The 14,214-nt window shown below is 37.4% G+C and overlaps 26 non-coding genes across 26 annotated transcripts; 13 read left to right on the top strand and 13 right to left on the bottom strand.

Moving 5' to 3' along the window:
* The first annotated feature begins 321 nt into the window (after positions 1-321).
* Positions 322-393, top strand: Trnae-uuc (transfer RNA glutamic acid (anticodon UUC)). Its single transcript has one exon. It is a non-coding gene; the product is annotated as a tRNA-Glu (tRNA).
* A 330-nt stretch (positions 394-723) lies between these two features.
* Trnag-gcc (transfer RNA glycine (anticodon GCC)) lies at positions 724-794 on the bottom strand. Its single transcript has one exon. It is a non-coding gene; the product is annotated as a tRNA-Gly (tRNA).
* Positions 795-1,421: 627 nt separating this feature from the next.
* Trnae-uuc (transfer RNA glutamic acid (anticodon UUC)) lies at positions 1,422-1,493 on the top strand. Its single transcript has one exon. It is a non-coding gene; the product is annotated as a tRNA-Glu (tRNA).
* A 330-nt stretch (positions 1,494-1,823) lies between these two features.
* Positions 1,824-1,894, bottom strand: Trnag-gcc (transfer RNA glycine (anticodon GCC)). Its single transcript has one exon. It is a non-coding gene; the product is annotated as a tRNA-Gly (tRNA).
* Positions 1,895-2,522: 628 nt separating this feature from the next.
* Trnae-uuc (transfer RNA glutamic acid (anticodon UUC)) lies at positions 2,523-2,594 on the top strand. Its single transcript has one exon. It is a non-coding gene; the product is annotated as a tRNA-Glu (tRNA).
* A 330-nt stretch (positions 2,595-2,924) lies between these two features.
* On the bottom strand, positions 2,925-2,995 carry Trnag-gcc (transfer RNA glycine (anticodon GCC)). Its single transcript has one exon. It is a non-coding gene; the product is annotated as a tRNA-Gly (tRNA).
* A 628-nt stretch (positions 2,996-3,623) lies between these two features.
* Trnae-uuc (transfer RNA glutamic acid (anticodon UUC)) lies at positions 3,624-3,695 on the top strand. Its single transcript has one exon. It is a non-coding gene; the product is annotated as a tRNA-Glu (tRNA).
* A 330-nt stretch (positions 3,696-4,025) lies between these two features.
* Trnag-gcc (transfer RNA glycine (anticodon GCC)) lies at positions 4,026-4,096 on the bottom strand. Its single transcript has one exon. It is a non-coding gene; the product is annotated as a tRNA-Gly (tRNA).
* A 628-nt stretch (positions 4,097-4,724) lies between these two features.
* Positions 4,725-4,796, top strand: Trnae-uuc (transfer RNA glutamic acid (anticodon UUC)). Its single transcript has one exon. It is a non-coding gene; the product is annotated as a tRNA-Glu (tRNA).
* Positions 4,797-5,126: 330 nt separating this feature from the next.
* Positions 5,127-5,197, bottom strand: Trnag-gcc (transfer RNA glycine (anticodon GCC)). The gene has a single exon. It is a non-coding gene; the product is annotated as a tRNA-Gly (tRNA).
* Positions 5,198-5,825: 628 nt separating this feature from the next.
* Trnae-uuc (transfer RNA glutamic acid (anticodon UUC)) lies at positions 5,826-5,897 on the top strand. The gene has a single exon. It is a non-coding gene; the product is annotated as a tRNA-Glu (tRNA).
* A 330-nt stretch (positions 5,898-6,227) lies between these two features.
* On the bottom strand, positions 6,228-6,298 carry Trnag-gcc (transfer RNA glycine (anticodon GCC)). Its single transcript has one exon. It is a non-coding gene; the product is annotated as a tRNA-Gly (tRNA).
* A 628-nt stretch (positions 6,299-6,926) lies between these two features.
* Positions 6,927-6,998, top strand: Trnae-uuc (transfer RNA glutamic acid (anticodon UUC)). The gene has a single exon. It is a non-coding gene; the product is annotated as a tRNA-Glu (tRNA).
* Positions 6,999-7,328: 330 nt separating this feature from the next.
* Trnag-gcc (transfer RNA glycine (anticodon GCC)) lies at positions 7,329-7,399 on the bottom strand. The gene has a single exon. It is a non-coding gene; the product is annotated as a tRNA-Gly (tRNA).
* A 628-nt stretch (positions 7,400-8,027) lies between these two features.
* On the top strand, positions 8,028-8,099 carry Trnae-uuc (transfer RNA glutamic acid (anticodon UUC)). The gene has a single exon. It is a non-coding gene; the product is annotated as a tRNA-Glu (tRNA).
* Positions 8,100-8,429: 330 nt separating this feature from the next.
* Positions 8,430-8,500, bottom strand: Trnag-gcc (transfer RNA glycine (anticodon GCC)). Its single transcript has one exon. It is a non-coding gene; the product is annotated as a tRNA-Gly (tRNA).
* Positions 8,501-9,128: 628 nt separating this feature from the next.
* Positions 9,129-9,200, top strand: Trnae-uuc (transfer RNA glutamic acid (anticodon UUC)). The gene has a single exon. It is a non-coding gene; the product is annotated as a tRNA-Glu (tRNA).
* A 330-nt stretch (positions 9,201-9,530) lies between these two features.
* On the bottom strand, positions 9,531-9,601 carry Trnag-gcc (transfer RNA glycine (anticodon GCC)). Its single transcript has one exon. It is a non-coding gene; the product is annotated as a tRNA-Gly (tRNA).
* A 628-nt stretch (positions 9,602-10,229) lies between these two features.
* On the top strand, positions 10,230-10,301 carry Trnae-uuc (transfer RNA glutamic acid (anticodon UUC)). The gene has a single exon. It is a non-coding gene; the product is annotated as a tRNA-Glu (tRNA).
* Positions 10,302-10,631: 330 nt separating this feature from the next.
* Trnag-gcc (transfer RNA glycine (anticodon GCC)) lies at positions 10,632-10,702 on the bottom strand. Its single transcript has one exon. It is a non-coding gene; the product is annotated as a tRNA-Gly (tRNA).
* A 628-nt stretch (positions 10,703-11,330) lies between these two features.
* On the top strand, positions 11,331-11,402 carry Trnae-uuc (transfer RNA glutamic acid (anticodon UUC)). Its single transcript has one exon. It is a non-coding gene; the product is annotated as a tRNA-Glu (tRNA).
* A 330-nt stretch (positions 11,403-11,732) lies between these two features.
* Trnag-gcc (transfer RNA glycine (anticodon GCC)) lies at positions 11,733-11,803 on the bottom strand. Its single transcript has one exon. It is a non-coding gene; the product is annotated as a tRNA-Gly (tRNA).
* Positions 11,804-12,431: 628 nt separating this feature from the next.
* Trnae-uuc (transfer RNA glutamic acid (anticodon UUC)) lies at positions 12,432-12,503 on the top strand. The gene has a single exon. It is a non-coding gene; the product is annotated as a tRNA-Glu (tRNA).
* Positions 12,504-12,833: 330 nt separating this feature from the next.
* On the bottom strand, positions 12,834-12,904 carry Trnag-gcc (transfer RNA glycine (anticodon GCC)). The gene has a single exon. It is a non-coding gene; the product is annotated as a tRNA-Gly (tRNA).
* A 628-nt stretch (positions 12,905-13,532) lies between these two features.
* Trnae-uuc (transfer RNA glutamic acid (anticodon UUC)) lies at positions 13,533-13,604 on the top strand. The gene has a single exon. It is a non-coding gene; the product is annotated as a tRNA-Glu (tRNA).
* Positions 13,605-13,934: 330 nt separating this feature from the next.
* Positions 13,935-14,005, bottom strand: Trnag-gcc (transfer RNA glycine (anticodon GCC)). Its single transcript has one exon. It is a non-coding gene; the product is annotated as a tRNA-Gly (tRNA).
* Positions 14,006-14,214: the final 209 nt, after the last annotated feature.

Below are 14,214 nucleotides of genomic sequence, written 5' to 3'. Positions count from 1 at the left end.
ATTCTGTGAATGAACATTAATTACGCGTCCACTGTACATAAATTTCAGGTTGGAAGGTTTTGCCGACAAACTACCTGTACATTACCAATGCCGTCGAGATTTTTTTTTTTTTTAGATCGAACAAAAACACTTTCAAAGCATTACTGCTTTAAGTGTGGATAAGAAAGGTAGAAAGGATTAACTTTGAAATAACATACTTTCACGCAGACTCTCACCTCACAGTTATCAAATCATATGTTGACACAAACATGGTTTAAGCAAAGTAATCAACTATTCTTGACCTTGCTTATATGTAGCTTAAATTAAGGTAGTTATACTAAGTCCGATGTGGTCTAGTGGTTAGGATTTCTGGTTTTCACCCAGACGGCCCGGGTTCGATTCCCGGCATCGGAGCTTTAGTTTTTGGTCATCTTTATCACATTACTGTTGTTGTAATACATGCCATTAAGGGAAAAAAAGTTGAGTTTCAGATGAGGAGATTATTTAGTTAAGACCTTTCTGACTTTCATCTGACAAAGAAAATAATTCATCCTTTGAATGACATAGATTTGTAAACGAACACTTTCAAAAAAGACCGTAGTAGTTCTTTAAATGTTGTAACACCGTCGCACATTTCAAACAAACGTCCATTATTGTTAAGTATTGAAACTGTAATGCTTTGCATTCCTCATTCTTCATTGCCAGTTGGTACATTAGAAAGTGGCAAAGATAAGAAAAAAGAAATGCATCGGCCGGGAATCGAACCCGGGCCGCCCGCGTGGCAGGCGAGCATTCTACCACTGAACCACCGATGCTTATAACCCAAGATGTCTAACTCGATCATATAAGGACAGTACATGATTACCACGTGTTACATGGTATGTATGATAGATGGCATGTTTATTATACATTATTGTCGGTACAACATGTAGAAACACGAAAAACATGTTTGACAAGAGAAAATCGACGGGCATTTAGTACTTATTCAATTGGTAATCTGCGACATAATCTCGCGACTCAAATGCTATGCTTAGTATGCCGGCGGTTTCGCGTCTTATTTAAATGAAACCGCTTCACAATGAAAATTAAGATGTAAAAAGGGGGAGTGGTTAATTAATCCAATTCTGTGAATGAACATTAATTACGCGTCCACTGTACATAAATTTCAGGTTGGAAGGTTTTGCCGACAAACTACCTGTACATTACCAATGCCGTCGAGATTTTTTTTTTTTTTAGATCGAACAAAAACACTTTCAAAGCATTACTGCTTTAAGTGTGGATAAGAAAGGTAGAAAGGATTAACTTTGAAATAACATACTTTCACGCAGACTCTCACCTCACAGTTATCAAATCATATGTTGACACAAACATGGTTTAAGCAAAGTAATCAACTATTCTTGACCTTGCTTATATGTAGCTTAAATTAAGGTAGTTATACTAAGTCCGATGTGGTCTAGTGGTTAGGATTTCTGGTTTTCACCCAGACGGCCCGGGTTCGATTCCCGGCATCGGAGCTTTAGTTTTTGGTCATCTTTATCACATTACTGTTGTTGTAATACATGCCATTAAGGGAAAAAAAGTTGAGTTTCAGATGAGGAGATTATTTAGTTAAGACCTTTCTGACTTTCATCTGACAAAGAAAATAATTCATCCTTTGAATGACATAGATTTGTAAACGAACACTTTCAAAAAAGACCGTAGTAGTTCTTTAAATGTTGTAACACCGTCGCACATTTCAAACAAACGTCCATTATTGTTAAGTATTGAAACTGTAATGCTTTGCATTCCTCATTCTTCATTGCCAGTTGGTACATTAGAAAGTGGCAAAGATAAGAAAAAAGAAATGCATCGGCCGGGAATCGAACCCGGGCCGCCCGCGTGGCAGGCGAGCATTCTACCACTGAACCACCGATGCTTATAACCCAAGATGTCTAACTCGATCATATAAGGACAGTACATGATTACCACGTGTTACATGGTATGTATGATAGATGGCATGTTTATTATACATTATTGTCGGTACAACATGTAGAAACACGAAAAACATGTTTGACAAGAGAAAATCGACGGGCATTTAGTACTTATTCAATTGGTAATCTGCGACATAATCTCGCGACTCAAATGCTATGCTTAGTATGCCGGCGGTTTCGCGTCTTATTTAAATGAAACCGCTTCACAATGAAAATTAAGATGTAAAAAGGGGGAGTGGTTAATTAATCCAATTCTGTGAATGAACATTAATTACGCGTCCACTGTACATAAATTTCAGGTTGGAAGGTTTTGCCGACAAACTACCTGTACATTACCAATGCCGTCGAGATTTTTTTTTTTTTTTAGATCGAACAAAAACACTTTCAAAGCATTACTGCTTTAAGTGTGGATAAGAAAGGTAGAAAGGATTAACTTTGAAATAACATACTTTCACGCAGACTCTCACCTCACAGTTATCAAATCATATGTTGACACAAACATGGTTTAAGCAAAGTAATCAACTATTCTTGACCTTGCTTATATGTAGCTTAAATTAAGGTAGTTATACTAAGTCCGATGTGGTCTAGTGGTTAGGATTTCTGGTTTTCACCCAGACGGCCCGGGTTCGATTCCCGGCATCGGAGCTTTAGTTTTTGGTCATCTTTATCACATTACTGTTGTTGTAATACATGCCATTAAGGGAAAAAAAGTTGAGTTTCAGATGAGGAGATTATTTAGTTAAGACCTTTCTGACTTTCATCTGACAAAGAAAATAATTCATCCTTTGAATGACATAGATTTGTAAACGAACACTTTCAAAAAAGACCGTAGTAGTTCTTTAAATGTTGTAACACCGTCGCACATTTCAAACAAACGTCCATTATTGTTAAGTATTGAAACTGTAATGCTTTGCATTCCTCATTCTTCATTGCCAGTTGGTACATTAGAAAGTGGCAAAGATAAGAAAAAAGAAATGCATCGGCCGGGAATCGAACCCGGGCCGCCCGCGTGGCAGGCGAGCATTCTACCACTGAACCACCGATGCTTATAACCCAAGATGTCTAACTCGATCATATAAGGACAGTACATGATTACCACGTGTTACATGGTATGTATGATAGATGGCATGTTTATTATACATTATTGTCGGTACAACATGTAGAAACACGAAAAACATGTTTGACAAGAGAAAATCGACGGGCATTTAGTACTTATTCAATTGGTAATCTGCGACATAATCTCGCGACTCAAATGCTATGCTTAGTATGCCGGCGGTTTCGCGTCTTATTTAAATGAAACCGCTTCACAATGAAAATTAAGATGTAAAAAGGGGGAGTGGTTAATTAATCCAATTCTGTGAATGAACATTAATTACGCGTCCACTGTACATAAATTTCAGGTTGGAAGGTTTTGCCGACAAACTACCTGTACATTACCAATGCCGTCGAGATTTTTTTTTTTTTTTAGATCGAACAAAAACACTTTCAAAGCATTACTGCTTTAAGTGTGGATAAGAAAGGTAGAAAGGATTAACTTTGAAATAACATACTTTCACGCAGACTCTCACCTCACAGTTATCAAATCATATGTTGACACAAACATGGTTTAAGCAAAGTAATCAACTATTCTTGACCTTGCTTATATGTAGCTTAAATTAAGGTAGTTATACTAAGTCCGATGTGGTCTAGTGGTTAGGATTTCTGGTTTTCACCCAGACGGCCCGGGTTCGATTCCCGGCATCGGAGCTTTAGTTTTTGGTCATCTTTATCACATTACTGTTGTTGTAATACATGCCATTAAGGGAAAAAAAGTTGAGTTTCAGATGAGGAGATTATTTAGTTAAGACCTTTCTGACTTTCATCTGACAAAGAAAATAATTCATCCTTTGAATGACATAGATTTGTAAACGAACACTTTCAAAAAAGACCGTAGTAGTTCTTTAAATGTTGTAACACCGTCGCACATTTCAAACAAACGTCCATTATTGTTAAGTATTGAAACTGTAATGCTTTGCATTCCTCATTCTTCATTGCCAGTTGGTACATTAGAAAGTGGCAAAGATAAGAAAAAAGAAATGCATCGGCCGGGAATCGAACCCGGGCCGCCCGCGTGGCAGGCGAGCATTCTACCACTGAACCACCGATGCTTATAACCCAAGATGTCTAACTCGATCATATAAGGACAGTACATGATTACCACGTGTTACATGGTATGTATGATAGATGGCATGTTTATTATACATTATTGTCGGTACAACATGTAGAAACACGAAAAACATGTTTGACAAGAGAAAATCGACGGGCATTTAGTACTTATTCAATTGGTAATCTGCGACATAATCTCGCGACTCAAATGCTATGCTTAGTATGCCGGCGGTTTCGCGTCTTATTTAAATGAAACCGCTTCACAATGAAAATTAAGATGTAAAAAGGGGGAGTGGTTAATTAATCCAATTCTGTGAATGAACATTAATTACGCGTCCACTGTACATAAATTTCAGGTTGGAAGGTTTTGCCGACAAACTACCTGTACATTACCAATGCCGTCGAGATTTTTTTTTTTTTTTAGATCGAACAAAAACACTTTCAAAGCATTACTGCTTTAAGTGTGGATAAGAAAGGTAGAAAGGATTAACTTTGAAATAACATACTTTCACGCAGACTCTCACCTCACAGTTATCAAATCATATGTTGACACAAACATGGTTTAAGCAAAGTAATCAACTATTCTTGACCTTGCTTATATGTAGCTTAAATTAAGGTAGTTATACTAAGTCCGATGTGGTCTAGTGGTTAGGATTTCTGGTTTTCACCCAGACGGCCCGGGTTCGATTCCCGGCATCGGAGCTTTAGTTTTTGGTCATCTTTATCACATTACTGTTGTTGTAATACATGCCATTAAGGGAAAAAAAGTTGAGTTTCAGATGAGGAGATTATTTAGTTAAGACCTTTCTGACTTTCATCTGACAAAGAAAATAATTCATCCTTTGAATGACATAGATTTGTAAACGAACACTTTCAAAAAAGACCGTAGTAGTTCTTTAAATGTTGTAACACCGTCGCACATTTCAAACAAACGTCCATTATTGTTAAGTATTGAAACTGTAATGCTTTGCATTCCTCATTCTTCATTGCCAGTTGGTACATTAGAAAGTGGCAAAGATAAGAAAAAAGAAATGCATCGGCCGGGAATCGAACCCGGGCCGCCCGCGTGGCAGGCGAGCATTCTACCACTGAACCACCGATGCTTATAACCCAAGATGTCTAACTCGATCATATAAGGACAGTACATGATTACCACGTGTTACATGGTATGTATGATAGATGGCATGTTTATTATACATTATTGTCGGTACAACATGTAGAAACACGAAAAACATGTTTGACAAGAGAAAATCGACGGGCATTTAGTACTTATTCAATTGGTAATCTGCGACATAATCTCGCGACTCAAATGCTATGCTTAGTATGCCGGCGGTTTCGCGTCTTATTTAAATGAAACCGCTTCACAATGAAAATTAAGATGTAAAAAGGGGGAGTGGTTAATTAATCCAATTCTGTGAATGAACATTAATTACGCGTCCACTGTACATAAATTTCAGGTTGGAAGGTTTTGCCGACAAACTACCTGTACATTACCAATGCCGTCGAGATTTTTTTTTTTTTTTAGATCGAACAAAAACACTTTCAAAGCATTACTGCTTTAAGTGTGGATAAGAAAGGTAGAAAGGATTAACTTTGAAATAACATACTTTCACGCAGACTCTCACCTCACAGTTATCAAATCATATGTTGACACAAACATGGTTTAAGCAAAGTAATCAACTATTCTTGACCTTGCTTATATGTAGCTTAAATTAAGGTAGTTATACTAAGTCCGATGTGGTCTAGTGGTTAGGATTTCTGGTTTTCACCCAGACGGCCCGGGTTCGATTCCCGGCATCGGAGCTTTAGTTTTTGGTCATCTTTATCACATTACTGTTGTTGTAATACATGCCATTAAGGGAAAAAAAGTTGAGTTTCAGATGAGGAGATTATTTAGTTAAGACCTTTCTGACTTTCATCTGACAAAGAAAATAATTCATCCTTTGAATGACATAGATTTGTAAACGAACACTTTCAAAAAAGACCGTAGTAGTTCTTTAAATGTTGTAACACCGTCGCACATTTCAAACAAACGTCCATTATTGTTAAGTATTGAAACTGTAATGCTTTGCATTCCTCATTCTTCATTGCCAGTTGGTACATTAGAAAGTGGCAAAGATAAGAAAAAAGAAATGCATCGGCCGGGAATCGAACCCGGGCCGCCCGCGTGGCAGGCGAGCATTCTACCACTGAACCACCGATGCTTATAACCCAAGATGTCTAACTCGATCATATAAGGACAGTACATGATTACCACGTGTTACATGGTATGTATGATAGATGGCATGTTTATTATACATTATTGTCGGTACAACATGTAGAAACACGAAAAACATGTTTGACAAGAGAAAATCGACGGGCATTTAGTACTTATTCAATTGGTAATCTGCGACATAATCTCGCGACTCAAATGCTATGCTTAGTATGCCGGCGGTTTCGCGTCTTATTTAAATGAAACCGCTTCACAATGAAAATTAAGATGTAAAAAGGGGGAGTGGTTAATTAATCCAATTCTGTGAATGAACATTAATTACGCGTCCACTGTACATAAATTTCAGGTTGGAAGGTTTTGCCGACAAACTACCTGTACATTACCAATGCCGTCGAGATTTTTTTTTTTTTTTAGATCGAACAAAAACACTTTCAAAGCATTACTGCTTTAAGTGTGGATAAGAAAGGTAGAAAGGATTAACTTTGAAATAACATACTTTCACGCAGACTCTCACCTCACAGTTATCAAATCATATGTTGACACAAACATGGTTTAAGCAAAGTAATCAACTATTCTTGACCTTGCTTATATGTAGCTTAAATTAAGGTAGTTATACTAAGTCCGATGTGGTCTAGTGGTTAGGATTTCTGGTTTTCACCCAGACGGCCCGGGTTCGATTCCCGGCATCGGAGCTTTAGTTTTTGGTCATCTTTATCACATTACTGTTGTTGTAATACATGCCATTAAGGGAAAAAAAGTTGAGTTTCAGATGAGGAGATTATTTAGTTAAGACCTTTCTGACTTTCATCTGACAAAGAAAATAATTCATCCTTTGAATGACATAGATTTGTAAACGAACACTTTCAAAAAAGACCGTAGTAGTTCTTTAAATGTTGTAACACCGTCGCACATTTCAAACAAACGTCCATTATTGTTAAGTATTGAAACTGTAATGCTTTGCATTCCTCATTCTTCATTGCCAGTTGGTACATTAGAAAGTGGCAAAGATAAGAAAAAAGAAATGCATCGGCCGGGAATCGAACCCGGGCCGCCCGCGTGGCAGGCGAGCATTCTACCACTGAACCACCGATGCTTATAACCCAAGATGTCTAACTCGATCATATAAGGACAGTACATGATTACCACGTGTTACATGGTATGTATGATAGATGGCATGTTTATTATACATTATTGTCGGTACAACATGTAGAAACACGAAAAACATGTTTGACAAGAGAAAATCGACGGGCATTTAGTACTTATTCAATTGGTAATCTGCGACATAATCTCGCGACTCAAATGCTATGCTTAGTATGCCGGCGGTTTCGCGTCTTATTTAAATGAAACCGCTTCACAATGAAAATTAAGATGTAAAAAGGGGGAGTGGTTAATTAATCCAATTCTGTGAATGAACATTAATTACGCGTCCACTGTACATAAATTTCAGGTTGGAAGGTTTTGCCGACAAACTACCTGTACATTACCAATGCCGTCGAGATTTTTTTTTTTTTTTAGATCGAACAAAAACACTTTCAAAGCATTACTGCTTTAAGTGTGGATAAGAAAGGTAGAAAGGATTAACTTTGAAATAACATACTTTCACGCAGACTCTCACCTCACAGTTATCAAATCATATGTTGACACAAACATGGTTTAAGCAAAGTAATCAACTATTCTTGACCTTGCTTATATGTAGCTTAAATTAAGGTAGTTATACTAAGTCCGATGTGGTCTAGTGGTTAGGATTTCTGGTTTTCACCCAGACGGCCCGGGTTCGATTCCCGGCATCGGAGCTTTAGTTTTTGGTCATCTTTATCACATTACTGTTGTTGTAATACATGCCATTAAGGGAAAAAAAGTTGAGTTTCAGATGAGGAGATTATTTAGTTAAGACCTTTCTGACTTTCATCTGACAAAGAAAATAATTCATCCTTTGAATGACATAGATTTGTAAACGAACACTTTCAAAAAAGACCGTAGTAGTTCTTTAAATGTTGTAACACCGTCGCACATTTCAAACAAACGTCCATTATTGTTAAGTATTGAAACTGTAATGCTTTGCATTCCTCATTCTTCATTGCCAGTTGGTACATTAGAAAGTGGCAAAGATAAGAAAAAAGAAATGCATCGGCCGGGAATCGAACCCGGGCCGCCCGCGTGGCAGGCGAGCATTCTACCACTGAACCACCGATGCTTATAACCCAAGATGTCTAACTCGATCATATAAGGACAGTACATGATTACCACGTGTTACATGGTATGTATGATAGATGGCATGTTTATTATACATTATTGTCGGTACAACATGTAGAAACACGAAAAACATGTTTGACAAGAGAAAATCGACGGGCATTTAGTACTTATTCAATTGGTAATCTGCGACATAATCTCGCGACTCAAATGCTATGCTTAGTATGCCGGCGGTTTCGCGTCTTATTTAAATGAAACCGCTTCACAATGAAAATTAAGATGTAAAAAGGGGGAGTGGTTAATTAATCCAATTCTGTGAATGAACATTAATTACGCGTCCACTGTACATAAATTTCAGGTTGGAAGGTTTTGCCGACAAACTACCTGTACATTACCAATGCCGTCGAGATTTTTTTTTTTTTTTAGATCGAACAAAAACACTTTCAAAGCATTACTGCTTTAAGTGTGGATAAGAAAGGTAGAAAGGATTAACTTTGAAATAACATACTTTCACGCAGACTCTCACCTCACAGTTATCAAATCATATGTTGACACAAACATGGTTTAAGCAAAGTAATCAACTATTCTTGACCTTGCTTATATGTAGCTTAAATTAAGGTAGTTATACTAAGTCCGATGTGGTCTAGTGGTTAGGATTTCTGGTTTTCACCCAGACGGCCCGGGTTCGATTCCCGGCATCGGAGCTTTAGTTTTTGGTCATCTTTATCACATTACTGTTGTTGTAATACATGCCATTAAGGGAAAAAAAGTTGAGTTTCAGATGAGGAGATTATTTAGTTAAGACCTTTCTGACTTTCATCTGACAAAGAAAATAATTCATCCTTTGAATGACATAGATTTGTAAACGAACACTTTCAAAAAAGACCGTAGTAGTTCTTTAAATGTTGTAACACCGTCGCACATTTCAAACAAACGTCCATTATTGTTAAGTATTGAAACTGTAATGCTTTGCATTCCTCATTCTTCATTGCCAGTTGGTACATTAGAAAGTGGCAAAGATAAGAAAAAAGAAATGCATCGGCCGGGAATCGAACCCGGGCCGCCCGCGTGGCAGGCGAGCATTCTACCACTGAACCACCGATGCTTATAACCCAAGATGTCTAACTCGATCATATAAGGACAGTACATGATTACCACGTGTTACATGGTATGTATGATAGATGGCATGTTTATTATACATTATTGTCGGTACAACATGTAGAAACACGAAAAACATGTTTGACAAGAGAAAATCGACGGGCATTTAGTACTTATTCAATTGGTAATCTGCGACATAATCTCGCGACTCAAATGCTATGCTTAGTATGCCGGCGGTTTCGCGTCTTATTTAAATGAAACCGCTTCACAATGAAAATTAAGATGTAAAAAGGGGGAGTGGTTAATTAATCCAATTCTGTGAATGAACATTAATTACGCGTCCACTGTACATAAATTTCAGGTTGGAAGGTTTTGCCGACAAACTACCTGTACATTACCAATGCCGTCGAGATTTTTTTTTTTTTTTAGATCGAACAAAAACACTTTCAAAGCATTACTGCTTTAAGTGTGGATAAGAAAGGTAGAAAGGATTAACTTTGAAATAACATACTTTCACGCAGACTCTCACCTCACAGTTATCAAATCATATGTTGACACAAACATGGTTTAAGCAAAGTAATCAACTATTCTTGACCTTGCTTATATGTAGCTTAAATTAAGGTAGTTATACTAAGTCCGATGTGGTCTAGTGGTTAGGATTTCTGGTTTTCACCCAGACGGCCCGGGTTCGATTCCCGGCATCGGAGCTTTAGTTTTTGGTCATCTTTATCACATTACTGTTGTTGTAATACATGCCATTAAGGGAAAAAAAGTTGAGTTTCAGATGAGGAGATTATTTAGTTAAGACCTTTCTGACTTTCATCTGACAAAGAAAATAATTCATCCTTTGAATGACATAGATTTGTAAACGAACACTTTCAAAAAAGACCGTAGTAGTTCTTTAAATGTTGTAACACCGTCGCACATTTCAAACAAACGTCCATTATTGTTAAGTATTGAAACTGTAATGCTTTGCATTCCTCATTCTTCATTGCCAGTTGGTACATTAGAAAGTGGCAAAGATAAGAAAAAAGAAATGCATCGGCCGGGAATCGAACCCGGGCCGCCCGCGTGGCAGGCGAGCATTCTACCACTGAACCACCGATGCTTATAACCCAAGATGTCTAACTCGATCATATAAGGACAGTACATGATTACCACGTGTTACATGGTATGTATGATAGATGGCATGTTTATTATACATTATTGTCGGTACAACATGTAGAAACACGAAAAACATGTTTGACAAGAGAAAATCGACGGGCATTTAGTACTTATTCAATTGGTAATCTGCGACATAATCTCGCGACTCAAATGCTATGCTTAGTATGCCGGCGGTTTCGCGTCTTATTTAAATGAAACCGCTTCACAATGAAAATTAAGATGTAAAAAGGGGGAGTGGTTAATTAATCCAATTCTGTGAATGAACATTAATTACGCGTCCACTGTACATAAATTTCAGGTTGGAAGGTTTTGCCGACAAACTACCTGTACATTACCAATGCCGTCGAGATTTTTTTTTTTTTTTAGATCGAACAAAAACACTTTCAAAGCATTACTGCTTTAAGTGTGGATAAGAAAGGTAGAAAGGATTAACTTTGAAATAACATACTTTCACGCAGACTCTCACCTCACAGTTATCAAATCATATGTTGACACAAACATGGTTTAAGCAAAGTAATCAACTATTCTTGACCTTGCTTATATGTAGCTTAAATTAAGGTAGTTATACTAAGTCCGATGTGGTCTAGTGGTTAGGATTTCTGGTTTTCACCCAGACGGCCCGGGTTCGATTCCCGGCATCGGAGCTTTAGTTTTTGGTCATCTTTATCACATTACTGTTGTTGTAATACATGCCATTAAGGGAAAAAAAGTTGAGTTTCAGATGAGGAGATTATTTAGTTAAGACCTTTCTGACTTTCATCTGACAAAGAAAATAATTCATCCTTTGAATGACATAGATTTGTAAACGAACACTTTCAAAAAAGACCGTAGTAGTTCTTTAAATGTTGTAACACCGTCGCACATTTCAAACAAACGTCCATTATTGTTAAGTATTGAAACTGTAATGCTTTGCATTCCTCATTCTTCATTGCCAGTTGGTACATTAGAAAGTGGCAAAGATAAGAAAAAAGAAATGCATCGGCCGGGAATCGAACCCGGGCCGCCCGCGTGGCAGGCGAGCATTCTACCACTGAACCACCGATGCTTATAACCCAAGATGTCTAACTCGATCATATAAGGACAGTACATGATTACCACGTGTTACATGGTATGTATGATAGATGGCATGTTTATTATACATTATTGTCGGTACAACATGTAGAAACACGAAAAACATGTTTGACAAGAGAAAATCGACGGGCATTTAGTACTTATTCAATTGGTAATCTGCGACATAATCTCGCGACTCAAATGCTATGCTTAGTATGCCGGCGGTTTCGCGTCTTATTTAAATGAAACCGCTTCACAATGAAAATTAAGATGTAAAAAGGGGGAGTGGTTAATTAATCCAATTCTGTGAATGAACATTAATTACGCGTCCACTGTACATAAATTTCAGGTTGGAAGGTTTTGCCGACAAACTACCTGTACATTACCAATGCCGTCGAGATTTTTTTTTTTTTTTAGATCGAACAAAAACACTTTCAAAGCATTACTGCTTTAAGTGTGGATAAGAAAGGTAGAAAGGATTAACTTTGAAATAACATACTTTCACGCAGACTCTCACCTCACAGTTATCAAATCATATGTTGACACAAACATGGTTTAAGCAAAGTAATCAACTATTCTTGACCTTGCTTATATGTAGCTTAAATTAAGGTAGTTATACTAAGTCCGATGTGGTCTAGTGGTTAGGATTTCTGGTTTTCACCCAGACGGCCCGGGTTCGATTCCCGGCATCGGAGCTTTAGTTTTTGGTCATCTTTATCACATTACTGTTGTTGTAATACATGCCATTAAGGGAAAAAAAGTTGAGTTTCAGATGAGGAGATTATTTAGTTAAGACCTTTCTGACTTTCATCTGACAAAGAAAATAATTCATCCTTTGAATGACATAGATTTGTAAACGAACACTTTCAAAAAAGACCGTAGTAGTTCTTTAAATGTTGTAACACCGTCGCACATTTCAAACAAACGTCCATTATTGTTAAGTATTGAAACTGTAATGCTTTGCATTCCTCATTCTTCATTGCCAGTTGGTACATTAGAAAGTGGCAAAGATAAGAAAAAAGAAATGCATCGGCCGGGAATCGAACCCGGGCCGCCCGCGTGGCAGGCGAGCATTCTACCACTGAACCACCGATGCTTATAACCCAAGATGTCTAACTCGATCATATAAGGACAGTACATGATTACCACGTGTTACATGGTATGTATGATAGATGGCATGTTTATTATACATTATTGTCGGTACAACATGTAGAAACACGAAAAACATGTTTGACAAGAGAAAATCGACGGGCATTTAGTACTTATTCAATTGGTAATCTGCGACATAATCTCGCGACTCAAATGCTATGCTTAGTATGCCGGCGGTTTCGCGTCTTATTTAAATGAAACCGCTTCACAATGAAAATTAAGATGTAAAAAGGGGGAGTGGTTAATTAATCCAATTCTGTGAATGAACATTAATTACGCGTCCACTGTACATAAATTTCAGGTTGGAAGGTTTTGCCGACAAACTACCTGTACATTACCAATGCCGTCGAGATTTTTTTTTTTTTTTAGATCGAACAAAAACACTTTCAAAGCATTACTGCTTTAAGTGTGGATAAGAAAGGTAGAAAGGATTAACTTTGAAATAACATACTTTCACGCAGACTCTCACCTCACAGTTATCAAATCATATGTTGACACAAACATGGTTTAAGCAAAGTAATCAACTATTCTTGACCTTGCTTATATGTAGCTTAAATTAAGGTAGTTATACTAAGTCCGATGTGGTCTAGTGGTTAGGATTTCTGGTTTTCACCCAGACGGCCCGGGTTCGATTCCCGGCATCGGAGCTTTAGTTTTTGGTCATCTTTATCACATTACTGTTGTTGTAATACATGCCATTAAGGGAAAAAAAGTTGAGTTTCAGATGAGGAGATTATTTAGTTAAGACCTTTCTGACTTTCATCTGACAAAGAAAATAATTCATCCTTTGAATGACATAGATTTGTAAACGAACACTTTCAAAAAAGACCGTAGTAGTTCTTTAAATGTTGTAACACCGTCGCACATTTCAAACAAACGTCCATTATTGTTAAGTATTGAAACTGTAATGCTTTGCATTCCTCATTCTTCATTGCCAGTTGGTACATTAGAAAGTGGCAAAGATAAGAAAAAAGAAATGCATCGGCCGGGAATCGAACCCGGGCCGCCCGCGTGGCAGGCGAGCATTCTACCACTGAACCACCGATGCTTATAACCCAAGATGTCTAACTCGATCATATAAGGACAGTACATGATTACCACGTGTTACATGGTATGTATGATAGATGGCATGTTTATTATACATTATTGTCGGTACAACATGTAGAAACACGAAAAACATGTTTGACAAGAGAAAATCGACGGGCATTTAGTACTTATTCAATTGGTAATCTGCGACATAATCTCGCGACTCAAATG

The sequence above is a fragment of the Mytilus edulis genome, chromosome 11 (genome assembly GCF_963676685.1).
Source record: "Mytilus edulis chromosome 11, xbMytEdul2.2, whole genome shotgun sequence".
Classification (NCBI taxonomy): domain Eukaryota; kingdom Metazoa; phylum Mollusca; class Bivalvia; order Mytilida; family Mytilidae; genus Mytilus; species Mytilus edulis.
This window is presented reverse-complemented; position numbering and strand designations above follow the sequence as displayed.